At 41.9% G+C, this 16607-nt stretch overlaps 1 protein-coding gene across 1 annotated transcript in view; it reads left to right on the top strand.

Annotated features, from left to right (window-relative positions):
• The first annotated feature begins 11057 nt into the window (after nucleotides 1–11057).
• Nucleotides 11058–16607, top strand: part of CHD7 (chromodomain helicase DNA binding protein 7) — a 105887-nt gene continuing 100337 nt past the window's right edge. The window contains exon 1 of the mRNA XM_075270397.1: nucleotides 11058–11474. The gene's annotated coding sequence lies outside the window, so the exon portion shown is untranslated. The remainder of the gene's footprint in view (nucleotides 11475–16607) is intronic.

Genomic DNA, 16607 nt, shown 5'->3' with positions numbered 1-16607 from the left:
TTGTTATTATCACACGAAGTGAAGTCATAAATGTTTGAGTCAGTTAAGTGCTATGACTAGAGATGAGCGAGTAGTGAAATATTCGATATACGTTTCCAGTAGCCCCTCGATATTCGACTATTCGACCGAATATTGAATCCCATTATAGTCTATGGGAAAAAAATGCTCGTTTCAGGGGAAACCACAATTCGACTCAGGAGAGTCACTAAGTCCACAATGACACCCCAGGAAATTATGCCAACACCTCTGCAATGCAACTGGGACAGCAGGGGAAGCATGTCTGGGGGCATCTAACACGTCCAAGTCCCAGTATTACCCCACTATCACAGTCTATCAACTAGATACTTTACAAACTCAATAGAACCTCTATGAAAGTTGAAAAATACTTGTAAACCTTCTTTCCTCCACAATAGTATGGACAGAAACACAAATTTAAAGCTAAAGAAACATTAGCATGCACCCCTTTAAATCACGTTGCCCATGACAACCACAGATGGCATAGGCAATGGGAAATCCAACAGCCCCCCCCACCCTTAACTGTCAGTGTGTATGTGTGTGTCATGTGGTGAGACCTCCAAAAATTACTTTTCTGATCCTTCTAGTGAGCCTTGCACCAGCAGTGTTTTACTTTTTGGCTCCTGGGGTGAGTAGAGCTTTTAGCCAGCAGTGTTTTAAGCTCTTTGTGTGAATTGAGCCTTTAACCAGCAGAGTTTTCGTTTTTGGCCCTTGGGGTGACCCCTAAAACATTAATGTTTTTTTTTAACTATTTATTTACAGAGAGGGTAGTGGTGTTGGAGGAGGACGAGGAACTTGTGTGCTGGCACAGACACATGGAACTGTGTCTCGTCAGTACTGTGGATGGGACAGGCTGGTTGCGGGTCCACAATATCTGCTATCCACCCTAGTATAGGTTCCTGGTGCTTGGGCCTAGTCAGCACTACACCCTGCGCCCCGCTTGATGTTGTGGCACTGCTGGCTGCCCCTCTTCAGTATATAATTGGAGTCGAGCTACTGCGGCCTGGATCCCCAGCTGGATTTCCTTGTCCTCGTCCCCTTGTGCTACTGACGAGGGGCACTGCTGGTAGCCCCTCTCCAGTACCTGGACTGTGGACTAAATCTCCAACTGGATTTCCATGTCCACGTGCCCGCCCCGTCCCTTGATGCTACCCTGACACATCATTGGCAGGTTCAGTGTATGTGTACATTGTTCCTGCAGTGTAGCTCTGAAAAGAGCTGTTGATTAATGTTTTCCTGCCTAGCAGAAGCTACAATCTCTTTCTTACCCTCAACACAATGTCTCGAGTATAAGCCGAATTTTTTAGCCCAGTTTTTGTGCTGAAATTGCCCCCCTCGGCTTATACTCAAGTCAGCAAAAAAAAAAAAAAAAAACTTTTTTTTTTTTTTTTGGAGGGGTGGTGGTAGTGGGGAAGGGGGGAGGGGATCTATGGCCAGCCGCAATGTCAATGTATGGAATCTCCCATAAAATAGTGGGGGGAAAAAAAGAAGCTTTAAAAAAAATAAAAGTTCTAAATCCCTCCTTACCCTAGAATACATACAAAAGTGAAACACATACACATTAGGTATCCCTGTGTCTGACAGTGCCCGGTCTACTGAATATAGGGGATCTGCAGTGCTCCTGTTCCATCGGGAAGGGGTTAATAAGAGCACTGCAGATACCCTATAATCAGCCAGGCTGAATTCCACGTGGGGGGAAAAAAACACAGTCCTCAAGCTCAGGGAAGGGGCAGACAGACAACCAAAACACCCCCTCCCCAGCACCTACTGCACCCAAAAACTCCAACCATTTTAATTTTTGAAATTTTCCAGTAGCTGCTGCATTCCCCCCCCCCCCCCCCTCGGCTTATACTCGAGTCAATAAGTTTTCACAGTTTTTTGTGGTAAAATTAGGGGCCTCGGCTTATATTTGGATCTGCTTATACTCGAGTATATAAGGTAACTCCAAATCGCATCTGACACAAATATGGCTGACACTATTCTTATATATCCGAGGTCACCTGATTTAGCCAGCCAATGACTTTTTCCTATTTTTATTTTTTATGCCTACGTTTTCCTGCTTCCTGTCCCACCTTCCCTGCACAGTTATTGGTGCAAAAAAAGCGCCAGGGAAGGTGGGAGGGCATACGAATTTGTACTGCGTGGTATTCGATTGGAATCGAAAATGTCGAATACCTTAAAATTCGAACGAATATCTACTTGATCGAATAGTATTCACTCATCTCTAGCTATGACATCCCAACTGCTTTAGTCAGGCGACCTTATGTGACATCACAAGTGAGTTTCAATCGAGTAATGTATTGTGACATCACATATTAGGTATTAATCAAGTGTAAATCTGTGACCTCACAACTGGGTGTATGTCAAGCTAGCTGTGATAGTACAAGAGTGTATTAGTGAGGCAAATAGCTGTGACATCACAAGTAGGTCTCAAATAACATCACAACTAGCGTCGGTTAGGTAAGCTTAGGGGCGTACAATGATGATAGATTTTGTGATACGTGATCTCTATCTATATCGTGTATCTGATATCTTGTACCATCAAATTAGAAGCTGAAATTGTAGGAGCCTAAACATTCTTCTTTTATTAATACTGTCTGCCCCCAAAGTATACCAAATCTTGGATGTTTGTAACATCTACCTATACTGGGTGAAATCCTTCAGTGTATGCTATTGCGGAATATGTTGGTGCTATATAAATAAATAAATAAACCTTGCACCTGACAATTTATGGCAGCAATAATTAAATAACATATGCCTTATGCGGCTCACATCACATTTCCTGTCTAAATAATTTTCTAATGATTCATAGGATTTCAGTGGATGGCATTTAACTGTTTTGTTGCCATAGAGGCCAATATTCATGTCATTAATGGCTGATAATTGCTCATTCCAAAAATTCTTACATGTATGGCCAGCTTTAGTATAGCACCTGAGACGCTGGCCATTAACTGAATGCAGTCTGCGGTGCTTCATATGCGAAGAAAGCTCTCACTGCTGCAGAGGAGAATGGGCAGGAGAATCAGAACCACGGGAGCTGTAAACTAAATGAAGCATCTGCCAGAAACTGCTGCCATCCAGTAAGGCTCTGCACTTATTTCTCGGCTATAATCTGAGCCGCCTGAAAGTTCACCAGGTACATTTATCTGCATTAAAAAAAAGTCTGACATCCTAATAATATAATGACTATAATGTAAAACTGTGGAAGCCAGAGTTTTTGGACTGAAAAAAACCACTCCGAGATCAAACTATGCAAAAAAGGAAGATGTATTTAGACAAACCTGATTTTTGGGGGTACAACTGCTGTGACCCCCTCCCCCATCAATGACTAGGGCACCGCAGACCCTTTGTTCTAATGAGAGGCAATATCTCATTACTTACTATAATGTGGAGTAGATAATATAACTAATAGTTCATCTATCAGGACTTTTCTTTGGATGGGTTGAGGGATTGGCAGAGTAGGTAGCAGCCTATGGTGCCAATGAAGGAGGCACAACATATGGACCTAAAAATTTATACATTTCTTTGTATAACCTACTGGACACTGTTTTTGGGGACCTACATTTTTAGATCTGGAGCTTTTTTCCATATATTAAGTTGATGTGAATCATATTCTGAGTATTAGAGATGCTACAAGTGGATCACTCATTTTGAGACTTAAGGAAACTCCGAGAGGTTCGTATTATGGTGAATCAATAGAAGTTTTTTCATAGAAATGAAATGTCTCTTAAGACTATCAGAGTCTCAGCTAACAAGTACTTTATCGGAATGAAATAGTTTATGCAAAGTGGGGGCCGAGGACGTTCTTCTATTCTGTATTTTTCTGTTCTGTATTGAGTATATCAGATATGTCAAACGCCTAACTAAAAATAAACCCAAAAAACTAATGCATTACCTGAAATATTCTGAATAAACGTATAACATTGTCCCCCATGAAATTATATAGAATAGATACTGATCTAATGAAAAGATGAGTAGATTTGTGTTGGGGTTAGGAGTGTGTCTATCTTGCATCACTCTAGTGCAATGTAACAGACTGACTCACAGCTTGTCATCCACAAGTTATCTATCTATATTAGTAACACGAATACTGCAAATGCTGATTTTATTTTAGCTGATTGAAAAATATTTATTCCAATTTGACGAAATTAGATAATAGTTAATTTAGTAACAATTTAGCAATAATATACTAAAGGATCTCAGCTGAGGATAGAACTGGAATTTCCACAGATGAAGATATTGGAGGTGTAAAGCAAGACTGGTTTTACATTGGTGTCCAATTAAGATTTGTTACATATCCAGAACCTGCACCAGATAATATAAAGATTCTGACATGCTTCATTGCTTACTTACCATGAGAACTTATCATCATTCATTTTTCATCTGTCTTTCATGCTATAAGTTTCCATTCCTGATAGCGTTCAATAGTTTCATAACTAGTATTTCATATAAGGACTCTCGCTCTCTCTATCCCTTCCTTCTCTCTGTTTCTGTTAATGACTGGCATTGTGTGAGTATCAAATATATATTATGTATCAGTAAACGCAAACAAAAACCAGAATATGAAACCATTTACTAAAAGGTAATGGAATTTAAGAAGGAGATGATAGAGAGATAGATAGATCGATAGACAGATAGATATGAAAGAGATGGATGGATAGATAGATAGATAGATAGAGATATGGATAGATATGAAAGAGATAGATACAGAGCTAGATGATAGATATGAAAGAGAGAGATATGAAAAAGATGGAAAGATAGATAGATAGATAGATGGATAGATATGAAAGAGATAGATACAGAGATATATAAATAGATATAGATAGATATGAAAGAGAGAGATAGATATGAAAGAGATGGATAGATATGAAAGAGATGGATAGATAGATAGATAGATATGAAAGAGATAGATTCAGAGATAGATTCAGAGATAGATTCAGAGATAGAGAGATAGAGAGATATAGAAAGATAAGATAAGATATTCCTCTAATAGTCCCACAATGGGGAGAGATGGATAAAAACAGAAAAATATAGCAGCACTGTGACACAGCACAAAGGCTATAAGGAACAAAGAAAAACTATAAAAATACTGAAAACTAAATAAAAAAATAAATAAATTAGAGATTCTTCGTTGTACATATTTGATCAAACAGTAGGAAGCCCACCTGCCCCGACAAGGCGACCTCATTAAGGTAGGACCCTATACTAATACCTCTCCTGGACCAAAGTATGGGTCTGCAGTGTGAACACAGGGCAATGACATACCTCTCCCGGACAAGAATAAGTCTACAGTGTGAACACAAGGGAAGTAAGGTCCAGAGAACACTCACCTTAAATGGCCTTGGGGAAATGGGTTCTCTGTTCCAAATAAATAGGCCTGTGCAATTGAATGGGAGTGCAAGTCCAACTAAAAGGAACCACACCACTCTAACTATATACATAGAAGAAAATTCAGACAGACCTCCCAATGTGAACAGGTGCAAACTACCGTGGCAAAATACATAAAAACAGAAAAATATATAGCAGCACTCTGACACAGCACAAAGGCTATAAGGAACAAAGAAAAACTATAAAAATACTATAAACTAACTAAATATATAAATAAATTTGAGGTTCTTCGTTGTACATATTTGATGAAAGAGTAGGAAGCCCACCTGCCCCGACAAGGCGACCTCAGCTTGCACCTGTTCACATTGGGAGGTGCTGTCTGAATTTTCTTCTAGAGAGAGAGAGAGAGATATAAATGATAGATACAGAGATACAGAGAGAGAAGATGATAAATAGAGATAGATAGAGAGATACAGAGATAGACGATAGATAGATACAGAGATAGAAGATAGAGAGATACAAAGATAAAGATATAGAGTTACAGATAGATAGATAGAAATACAGAGAGATACAGGTAGATACAGAGATAGGTAGATACAGAGATAGAGGTAGATAGATATATAAAATAGATTAGATACATAGATGTATTCAAATATAGATACAATTGATTACCCAGATCAATAGCAAAATAAATATTAGATAAAAAATAGAATTAATAGATAGATATAAGTAGGGAGGACCAGCACCAAGATAAAATCCCAGCATTCCCATGGCCAGTCCAAATATTGTACAGAAAGATCACAGCAGCACAGAGGATTGCCTCAAGTGACAAAGGTTTTTGCTTACTGGATGAAAGCGGGTACAACACAAAGTGCATATTGTGCAACGTTTCGGCAAGAATATCTTCCCTTTTTTAAACACCATTTTCCTATTCGATAAATAGATGGGTAGATAGACAAAAATTTAATTAGATAAATAGAAATCAAAGATAGATAAAAAAATAGTCACGGATGACATAGAAACAGATTCTAAATTAGATACAATAATTTAAGGCAGAGAGAGGGTTAAATACGCAATAAGATAAAAATAGATCAGATAGAGGGAGAGAGAAAGATGGATGGACGGATAGAAATAGATTAGACAGTAGATATGAGAGAGAGAGAAAATATAGATAGATAAAAAAATAATAATTTAGGTATGCAAATATTTATGTGTAAGGAAAAAACTAAATAAATACACAAATTGTCCTGATCTAAAATCCGGCATAACCGGAAACCAATTGTATGGATTTCCCACCGTTTTAACCCTTTTCTTGGCCATTTTTTTTCCACATAGAAGAGATGCTAGTGTGAGATTTAAAGCAGATTATATTGTCTGCTGTGCCTGCAGTGTTAAACTTTGCATGCCTGACCATAAATGATTTTTATACCTTCGACCTATTTTACAGCGAAAGGCAATTTACACACACAGCAAAAGGACGGGTGCAGTTGAATTGTGGCTGTGTGTAATGGAGAGGAGGAAAGTGCAATGGCGCTGGCATCTTTTTATTTTCAAATTACTGCGGCTCAGATAGAATAATAATACAGGGGACGATTTTTAGCAGAGATATTGAAAATTAGACTGCAATGTCTATGGGAAAAAAAGCATGTGAGGATGCCTGATTATACGCCATATAACTGCTACATCATAATATCACAGCATCCCCTGACCCTTCATCTTTATTACATTGTATATATGTTATAATACTCAGCACAACATTTAAATTTCACTGCCTCCTTAATATTAAGAAGCAAATGGAGCTTAAAGGGAACCTGTCACATGGCAACTGCAGTATAATCTGCAGGCAGCATGTTATAGAGCAGGAGGAGATGAGCACATTGATATATAGATTTCTGGGGAAAGATTCAGGACAACTTGTCATGTAGTCATTCATATCTTTGCTCTTTCTATGCTTAGAAGCAGACATCTTGTTGTGGGGGCCATCCTGTCAGTGATTGCTCTATCTATGTACAGTCATACCCGGAGGGCTGTCAATTACTGATAGGACCACCCTCATGACTAGAATACACTCTGTGCACCATGGACTGTATATCACATGACCATGGACTGTACATCACATGACCATGGACTGTACATCACATGACCAAGGACTGTACATCACATGACCAAGGACTGTACATCACATGACCAAGGACTGTACATCACATGACCAAGGACTGTAGATCACATGACCATGGACTGTAGATCACATGACCAAGGACTGTAGATCACATGACCAAGGACTGTAGATCACATGACCAAGGACTGTATATCAGATGACAATGGACTGTAGATCACATGACCATGGACTGTAGATCACATGACCATGGACTGATTTTTACCCACTGGGAGTAAACAATGAATGACAGCAAGCAGAGATCTAGAAAACCATGAGGAATTGATACAAAAAGTATATTGGTAAATTGAATAACACTTCATTATACAAACAATGATATGTGCCCCTCAATATTGGTCTGAAAGTGGCCAACCCCTTTAAAGGGGATGTCTGGTTTGTCTAGTCCTTGTTAGGAAATTCTAATTGAATTGATGGACATCCCAAATCAAAAGATTTCTGTCTGTTTGCTGTTGTGGGACTGAAAGAACCAACAAACCATTGTATTGGGCTCTGAGTCATCCTTCATTTTTTCCTGTGGTGGTGCTGCAGGTTATTTGCACAATTGTTGCCTAGTTTCCTTCCAAATTGCAGCTGATCACTGATGGTCCCGTGAGTGGATACCCTGCAATTTTTATGTAATCCTTTTAAAGAAAAGGGATGTCTGATTAAATAAAATGTATGTTAGGCATTGCCCACACAACAGTAATATTTATATTCCTATAATAAACCAGCTGAATGACACGTGAAGTACTTCTTGACTCATGGAAGCAATTCCCATCAGCATTTCTAGGCTACGTGCCACCAGAACCCTGGATATTAACCCAGCTCTACAGATAGGTTAGGGTCACCTGAACAGAATGGTGTTTTCCGCTAGTGAATTGGTTCCTCCGTTGCTGAGATATGGTGGTTTTTGCTCTTTGGAGCAATGCGGGTATTGCTGTTGCACCATAGAGATAAGCAGCAACACCTTTTTGCTCCAAAGAGCTCTTTTCCATACTGAGAAAAAACCAATATCTCAGCAATGGTGGTAGCGATTCACAAGAGGAACATGTAGGGTAGGACCCCCTGAATCAAAATATCTATCTGTGGGGCTAAGTTGATATTCTGGGTTCTGGTGATGGATTCCCTTGTAAGATGATTCCTCCACACCCCTCATATTCTCTTCACATCACTTTACCCTAGGCTGAGGGAAATATGAACAGTTCTGCCCCAACCACCTTTGTAGGCTGTTTCTGCCAACCAACAACACAAGTGGATTGTGGCACATGATAGGATTGCACAGAGGATGTATAAACCCGTCATATTTAGTAGTTACCATACATGATGCCTACTCAGAGATACCAGTAGTCAACCACCATGTGACCCAAGACATCTGGAACAACAACCCTACGGAATCAACACCTAACCCCATTGATGTGATAGGAAGTCCCTGAGACCCCTATAGCTACTCCTCAGCTTTTCTCATCCTTTATCCATTTTTTTTATTTTTTTTTTTGACCGATCCTGAGAATAAGGGGTGGGGGTTGTCTCCCCTTGCTGTGCATTCAGACTGACCACAGCCAGGCTTGAATATAGGTGCGTTGCTTAGTGGATAGGCAAGCCATCACTTTCACTTCAGTAGGAGCGCCAGAGATTGTGCGGTGCTTCACATTGGCTGCCATTGAAATGAATTGGAGCGCCGGCCACCAAGTGAAACGCCTACATTCAGTCACTGGTCGGGTGGGCAATCGATGGAGATCGAAGTGGTCAGACCCCCATCGATCAGGATAGAGGATAAATACTTCTTGTGGCATAACCCCTTTAAGAGACAGACCATCTATACAATAAGGTGCAGAAACAGTTGTGTAACACTTGGGTGCAACTTGAATGGAACTTCATTTTTTTCCTTGTGTTTTTCTTTGTTTCTATAGCAATTAATTTGTTACTTTTGTAGAAGATCCTTTTGTTATAGCAATCGCTGGGGAAAACGGGAAGGATTGTTATGGTCTACCTGCTCGGCCACTTGGAATCACATGATATAAGGGTATGTTCACAAGGCAAATTTTACTGTCGGACAAAACAGCCTCTGAAATCCCGGCGTTGCCCGTGTGTGGTCTGTGTTTTATCTGTTTTTCACAGATTCATTGCTAGGTGATGCTAAAAAATGAAGAAGGCAGCAGGGTGTTTTTGTTTTTTTTTTTGGGGGGGGGGGGGGGGAGATTGAAATACACTGATGCGTGGTGATAAAACCCAGAAATATCTAGCCGTATTGGAATCTCAATATTATTGTGCTGAATTTTTTGCTAAATTTATAAAAACGCGCCATTTTTAGTAAATTAAGAACACGAAATGATAAAAAATCAGCACATACCCCGTAATGCAGCGATGCCTAAGAAGTTCACATTACTGTGGAAATTTTCCATGTGTCGGATCTGCTTCTTTTTCCTTCTATTCTGCAACTTATTAAAGGTATATGCGCAAACTTTTTCCCATCTGCGCCCATTTTGTAGGCTTTTATATGAAGCTCAGCGCTTTTCTTTTTTTTGCCGGGGAGTGAGCGCGGTTTGTCTGTGGTAATGTCACAGTCAGCAAAAAAAAAAAAAAAAAAAGGTGCAACTGCTCTCCAGTACACCGGTAGTGTAAAAAACTTGATGTACCGGACAATATTGGAATCATAATTTCCATGAGGTGAATTTTGCAATTATTTACGATGCAATTGCGCTAGTGTAAGTCAACTGGATGTGAGGAATGCCGAGGAATATAAAGGCTATGCTGAGAATGGCGCAATTTTAAAGAAAAAAAATGTCCCGCAATGTGTACTGGTAGTTTGTTTTTTTCCATAATGATTTGCATTTGTAAAATCCGTAGCTCAATACAGTGTAAGGCTTCATGCACGTGACCGATGTATTCCAAGTGTCTTACGTTTTTTTTTTATGGTGACACTTCAAGGTGACACTAGGATGACGGCCAAGTGTTGTCGCATCTGTCGCATATGGATAGGACGCGTTGTAAAAATATCATTGGAAGACGCACAGAATACAGAACCGGATGTGTGAATGTGAATTTGCGTATTGGGGATGTTTTCTATATGCAACTATACCCATAGGTGGATTTTTTTTTTTCTTTATGTATTTTTTTTTTTTCTTTATGTATTTTTTTTCCCACGGGATTTTACCCTTTGAAATCTGAAAAATCTGCAGAATCGCAGCACAAATCCACACAGAAAATATCCCTGAAATCCCTGTAACCTATATGTCTGTAGGGGAATCCTGTATAATGGCTTTCCCTGTATCTGCTCCATAAATATGGAGAGCGAGCCTGTGCCCTACATGAAGCCTCCTGATCCTGCCCTGTATGTAGTCAGTGAGACCCTGTGCTATGCTGTATACACACAGTAGTAAAGTGTGAGGAATATATTTGGGTCCCTTTAAGAGCAGGGGAGGGGGGTGAGAGAAGTGAATGAAAAGCACTAGTGAATTCTTGCATAAATTATGCCTGGTGGCCGTGTGACGTCACGGGCTGTGTGGCAGGGGAGCGGGGGAGGGAGGGCAGCGAGGGGCGGGGCTTTCTAGGAGTGTGTGTGAGAGTTGTCGGGGGCGCGCTCGGTCCTCGGGGAGGGCACATGCACGCGGCTGGAGCTGGTGCCCGGAGTGAGAGGATCCCGAGCAGTGAGTGTCCGGCGGGGCCGCGGGTTCGCCTCCTCCGTGCGGACGCGCTCGTACACTATCGGATTAAAAACTTGAGGCGAAATTAAAACACAAAGGAAAAAGAAGGGAAGAAGGAGAAGAAGAGGGAGCCGGGAGCTCAGGACGGGAATACGGATAAAAGGTGGAGTGTGGGAAAGAAAGCGTAAACTCCAGGCACACACACACACACACAGAGCTTCCCCCTCCTCCCTCACAGCCTGGACAGGAGGAAAGGGGGGGAGAGAGAGATAACAGAGTGTCCCTGTCCTCCTGATGAGACAATAGGGCTCCTGGTGCCGCACTCTGCCCGGGTAAGTTGGGGATATTGCTGCCTGGGACTTGTGTAGTAGTCCGGGGAGGCGGGGGGCTAATGAATCAGGGCACAGCATGGCTATAACAATGCCCACACCGGACAGGGCCAGCTCATCCCTCCTGGAGCCCGCACAAACTTTCCTACGGCTCGCTGCTGCCATGATGCCCGGGGTAGGGGTTGCCCTTGGTGGTGCAAGTATCGGTGCAGGCGGAGGGGGAGGAGGGCAGAGAAAGAGATGGATAGATGGAGGATCTGTGGCCGGAGGGGGGGAGGGCTCCTGACCGCATGATGTCCCGGTCCTGATCGCAGCTGCCCACGTCCTGTCGCGACATCTCCACTGGATCCCCCTGCCCTGGCTGGCGATCAACTTGTGCAAAGTGTATGTGTGCGGTGTGTGTATGGTGCACACTCCGGAGTATCATGTATACACCTAGCTGCTGCCAGCATCGCTACTTTGTATCCATAGATGGGCAGCGGGTGGGCATTTCTAGGGGACGTGTGAGTGCCATTCACTTTTTTTGTGGTTGGTGGGGGGGAGGGGGCGGCTGCAGAACCACGAGGAGCCGAAAAGTGTCCAGAAGTGGGAGCAGGCTTGACTTTCTTATCATGGCTGCTGGTGGTCTGTAGGGCAGCACACTGACCCTGAGCTCTAGGCTCTAGTAACCTTGCTGGGCTGGGGTGGTCACACACTGAGGATGTCCATGTTTGTGTTCCTTGAGATGGCTGCTGTGTGTGCACACGCCCCCCATCACCTCCTCAGCTGGGATGCTTCTAATAAAGCCATAATGGGGGTCTGATAAGAGGAGGTGGGTGTGGGTCATTGTCCTCTGCTGGGATGTGATGGGAGAAGACATGGCCTCCTGTTTATTCCCCTGCTGCTGCTGGTGGTGGTGGTGGTGGAGCAGGGGGGTGGATATGGGGAGGGAAGGATGAGGCTCATGGAGAAGGCGCTGCAGGCTACCAGCAGCCATCATTGCTATGTATTCATCTCCTCCTGATGGCCTTTCACTGGAGGGTACCCTTGGGTAGGAGGAGGCAGCCAGAGTGAGGATGGGAGAGACACCCACCACATAAAACATGGCAGCTTTCTTCCCCTGGCGTACATCCCCAATTGACTTGGGCACTTCTCAGCCCTCTCTTGCTTTTTTTTTTTTTTTTTTTTTTTTTCCTTCTTCTGTTGCAAGTATTTTCTTTCACGTAACAAACAATAGACAAAGGACACAAAGTAGCAGTTGAGGAGGAGTTTCCTTTTGAATGGGAGAGATCACCGACCCGCACCATGCTCTGTCTCCTGGCCCTCCCCAAACTGAAGAGAGCTCCAGTGCATCTCCATGTGGGGCAGGTGCTGGCCCACAAAACTTTTAGATTTCTGCTCCTGCCAACAACAGTCTCTTATTATTTCTGTCCCAGGACTTTCTATGCCACCCTTAAAGCTTGATGGTGACTTGTCACATGTGGCAGTGAATTGTGCACTTAATTGTGCTCATGTCCCTTTAAAAAATTTTTTTATAAAGTCACTTTTCTGTCCACTTTTACCGTTCCTTTGAGCAAAAAGTTGCTCAACTTTTCCGAATTGCATTGAACTCCTTAAAAAAAAATTTGTATCATCGACTAATTGTCGCACGGTGAAAGCGACCGTCGTGCGACAAGTCGTCTCTAGACCGATTATTTTGTGAAAGTTCCCGTCTTTCATTCAGGGCACCATGAGCTTTGTTTTCTGCCAGACTGTTACACAACAGAAGCTTTACAGTCTAACCTAAAATGGCAGCTTTCATGTAACTGGGACCTAGTCAGTGACACTGATAACACCACAAGGGCACAGTGGCCTCTCGCAGGCTTTATGGGCTTGGGAAGTCTGCTGCTTAACCCAGATTTTACTCTTACATGCATATCCTCATTATGCTCGGGACATTTCTAGCCATTCTTAAACTTTTGTCGGATATTAATGCGTTTATTTTTTATCTCTAAAAGTAGCACATTTTGTGGAATCTCGTTGAATATTGTGAAATCTAGTTTTGCTTTAAAAAAAATAAAAATTCTAAAATGAAGTTTCAGACTCCATCAATATGCCGAGTGTATACACAGGCTAGAAGTTTGGTTGGTTGGTGTAACAGGTCTGATAGATCTACTATAGGCTGTTATGGAGACCTGGAGATTTTTTTTTTTTTTACTATGGAATATGATTATTATGAAAGATATTAAAAGTATATTACGTGGCATAAGATTGCCAAAATGGGAAAAAAACACGGGATGTATTTGAGTTTTCTGTGGTGCTGATGTAGGTGTACACTAGTATACGTGCTGTTTGTGGAGAATGGGTTTGTTTTTATTGATATATCTAATAATTATATATATAATTTTTTTCCCCTTTATTAGAAATAAACTTGACACAGGTATAGGAGGCTAACGTGATTTTATCTGCTTTTCCTGGTAGAGGTTACAGGGTGACTTGGCGTGGTTGTGAATTTCTATTTATTTATTGCGATTTTTGTAAAATATGTATTATTGTATCACTGATGTTATATAGGTTTATGATTGTCACTGCTCCTTAAGGTGTAAGTAACATCCTTGGCTAATTTTTTTTTTTTGTAGTGAGGTGCCTAGATTTTCTGTTCGTCAAACAATAATGTTCTACATCCACTATAGAATTATTTCTATACAATCCAACCTATGCTAAACCTTTCCATAAATATGTTTTCTCTAATCTAATATTACGTCCTGTAGTTTGCCATCCGGATCCGCCACGCTGTGTGCCATGCTTGTTTCTGTGGACTAGTAGAAGTGTAACGCTACGTTTCCTCTTCTAGGGTGTGATGTCACTCGCCTGTGTTTATCAGCAGAGGGTGATGGGAATGATGACATCACATGCTTCTGGAGATGTTTGCTGTGTTGATGGGTCTGTAGGGGTTAAGAGAGTAAATGTTTAATTTATGAGGAATCACTATTTCCTTTACGTTATGATTCATGTAAAGGTTTTTTTTTTATGTATAGCGATATAAAGGTTATGTCTAATGTATATAGGACACACATAATATTATTATTATATTATTTTTTTTGTATCCCAGGGTTTTTATTATAATTGACGTATTTGGTGGGGGGAAGGTGGCAGAAAATAGCGAGTGACATCTGTTGATTATTGATGCCTGACTTTAACCATTTGTCTTCCTGTGCAAATAATGTGAACTCTGTATGGTACACGGTGTAGACTGCGCCCAGCAACAGAAGGAAATCTCCTTTTACCGCAGCCAATGGTTATTGTCCGTTATCTTGTGACAATTAAATGTAACCGGAGAAGGCAGAACTGGAACCAGAGCTGTCTGTGGGGTGCTGGTGAAACTGTAGAGACGGTCGTCCTGTGGAGCCCATGTATAATTCACTATTGGGAACTTTGCCGTGGCGCTCGCTCGGATGGTATGAATAACCTGTGAGCTGATTGTTTCGGGTCTTTTATGTTTTGTCCCAGCCAGCGAGAGTCTACAAAGCAGAGTTGGTTCTGCTCTCCGCCTGCCACTAGGACGTCGTGTACGACTGGTACACCTTACTTTTCCTATTTTTTTTTTTTTTTTTTTCCAGAAATTGTCTTTCCCAAGCTCGCTGAACATGCTGAGGCAGGACTGTCGGATCAGTTCCTTGGGCCTAAATAAAGGCTTTAATAACAATTTATCCTGTCATTTAGATAGACACATTGTTTCCAAACCCTTTTATAAAGACGTTGGAAAGTTCTACTTTATAATTATTGTCTGAGACACTTGCTTTTGTAATACGGGCAGGTGTAAACCTTTGCCAGTAATTCAGTGTTTGCCTGCGGAATATGGGACTGAGCTTTGGCGGATCTCACTTGAAGTTTAAGGAAAGTTTCCATTTCTTGAGAGAATAAAGGTCATGCTAATACTGAGAGATGCAGATGTAGCAGAGCCGAGTTAGATGTGAAGATCAGTGGACTTTTGGGTCACACAGTGAACTTTAATCACTATTCATGTCAGTATTAGTATTGACCCCGGCTTTGTACTTTGTTATACAGGACGGCGGCTCTTTCACATCTGATATGACAGATGAGCTCCTCGGAGTTGCATATTTGTCTCTGGTGAGCAGGTAGGGTTAAATAGCTGTCGTATGTCCTGTAAAATAAGTAGGCTATGTATGACAAGAGGGCTCTGAAGGATGTTCTCCATAAGTATGGGAAAGCTGCTTAGGTCAGAGCTGCAGCATCGAATTCCTTGTAAGCTGTTCCTAGGTGAGATTTAACATCTGAGATGCTAACAAGACCTATATTAGGGTGCATGCACACTACGTAACGCCGGACGTGTATGAGAGCCGTACACGCCGGCGTTACAGCAGGGCTGCCGAACACTTCCCATTCACTTCAATGGGAGCGCTCGTAAACGCCGCTGTTACGAGCGCTCCCATTGAAGTGAATGGGAAGTGTTCGGCAGTCTGCTGTAATGCCGGTGTGTACGGCTTTCATACACGCCCGGCGTTACTCAGTGTGCATGCACCCTTAGATGCTCCTTATAGACAGTATTTCCATAAATGACCTTTTGGCTAAAGGATGATGGCTGGGGTCAGAAACACTAGGCACTCCAGGTGGTGTGGAACTACAACTCCCAGCATTCCCCACGCATTTCTGTGAGAGTTTTGCAACCAGCTGAGCAAGTTTGCATGCTGGGAGTTGTGGTAACAAAACAGCAGGAGTGCCAAAGGTTGCTGATCCTCGATGTTTGGTAAATTGGCTCTGCAGCATGTGCGTGGTCATTCTACCTTTAGAGCATTCACTATATGGAGGTATAGATGTGTGACAATGGGTCTGTACCTGTTCTGATCCTCCAAACATGTATGTGCCATTTAGCAGCCGCCATCCCTGTGCCCTATTAGAGGGACTCCCCCTTTAGCCAAATCTAGAGGATGTGGGGCATCTATGCAAACCATGATTTTAATAAGTGCCTTGTTTGCTATGGCTAAAAATCTGTTCTAGTTACTTGAATGTGGATATCTTGGTGGCAAAGGTGTGGATTTCTGCAAGCCCAATATATAGCAATAGGGAGGGTGTAGAGTTAGAGCTTGTCCAATATCGATAACTCATTTACAAGTATCCTATTAGAGAATGCTGTGTTAAAGGGGTTTTCCCAAGATT

The sequence above is a fragment of the Leptodactylus fuscus genome, chromosome 4 (assembly GCF_031893055.1).
Source record: "Leptodactylus fuscus isolate aLepFus1 chromosome 4, aLepFus1.hap2, whole genome shotgun sequence".
Classification (NCBI taxonomy): Eukaryota; Metazoa; Chordata; class Amphibia; order Anura; family Leptodactylidae; genus Leptodactylus; species Leptodactylus fuscus.
This window is presented reverse-complemented; position numbering and strand designations above follow the sequence as displayed.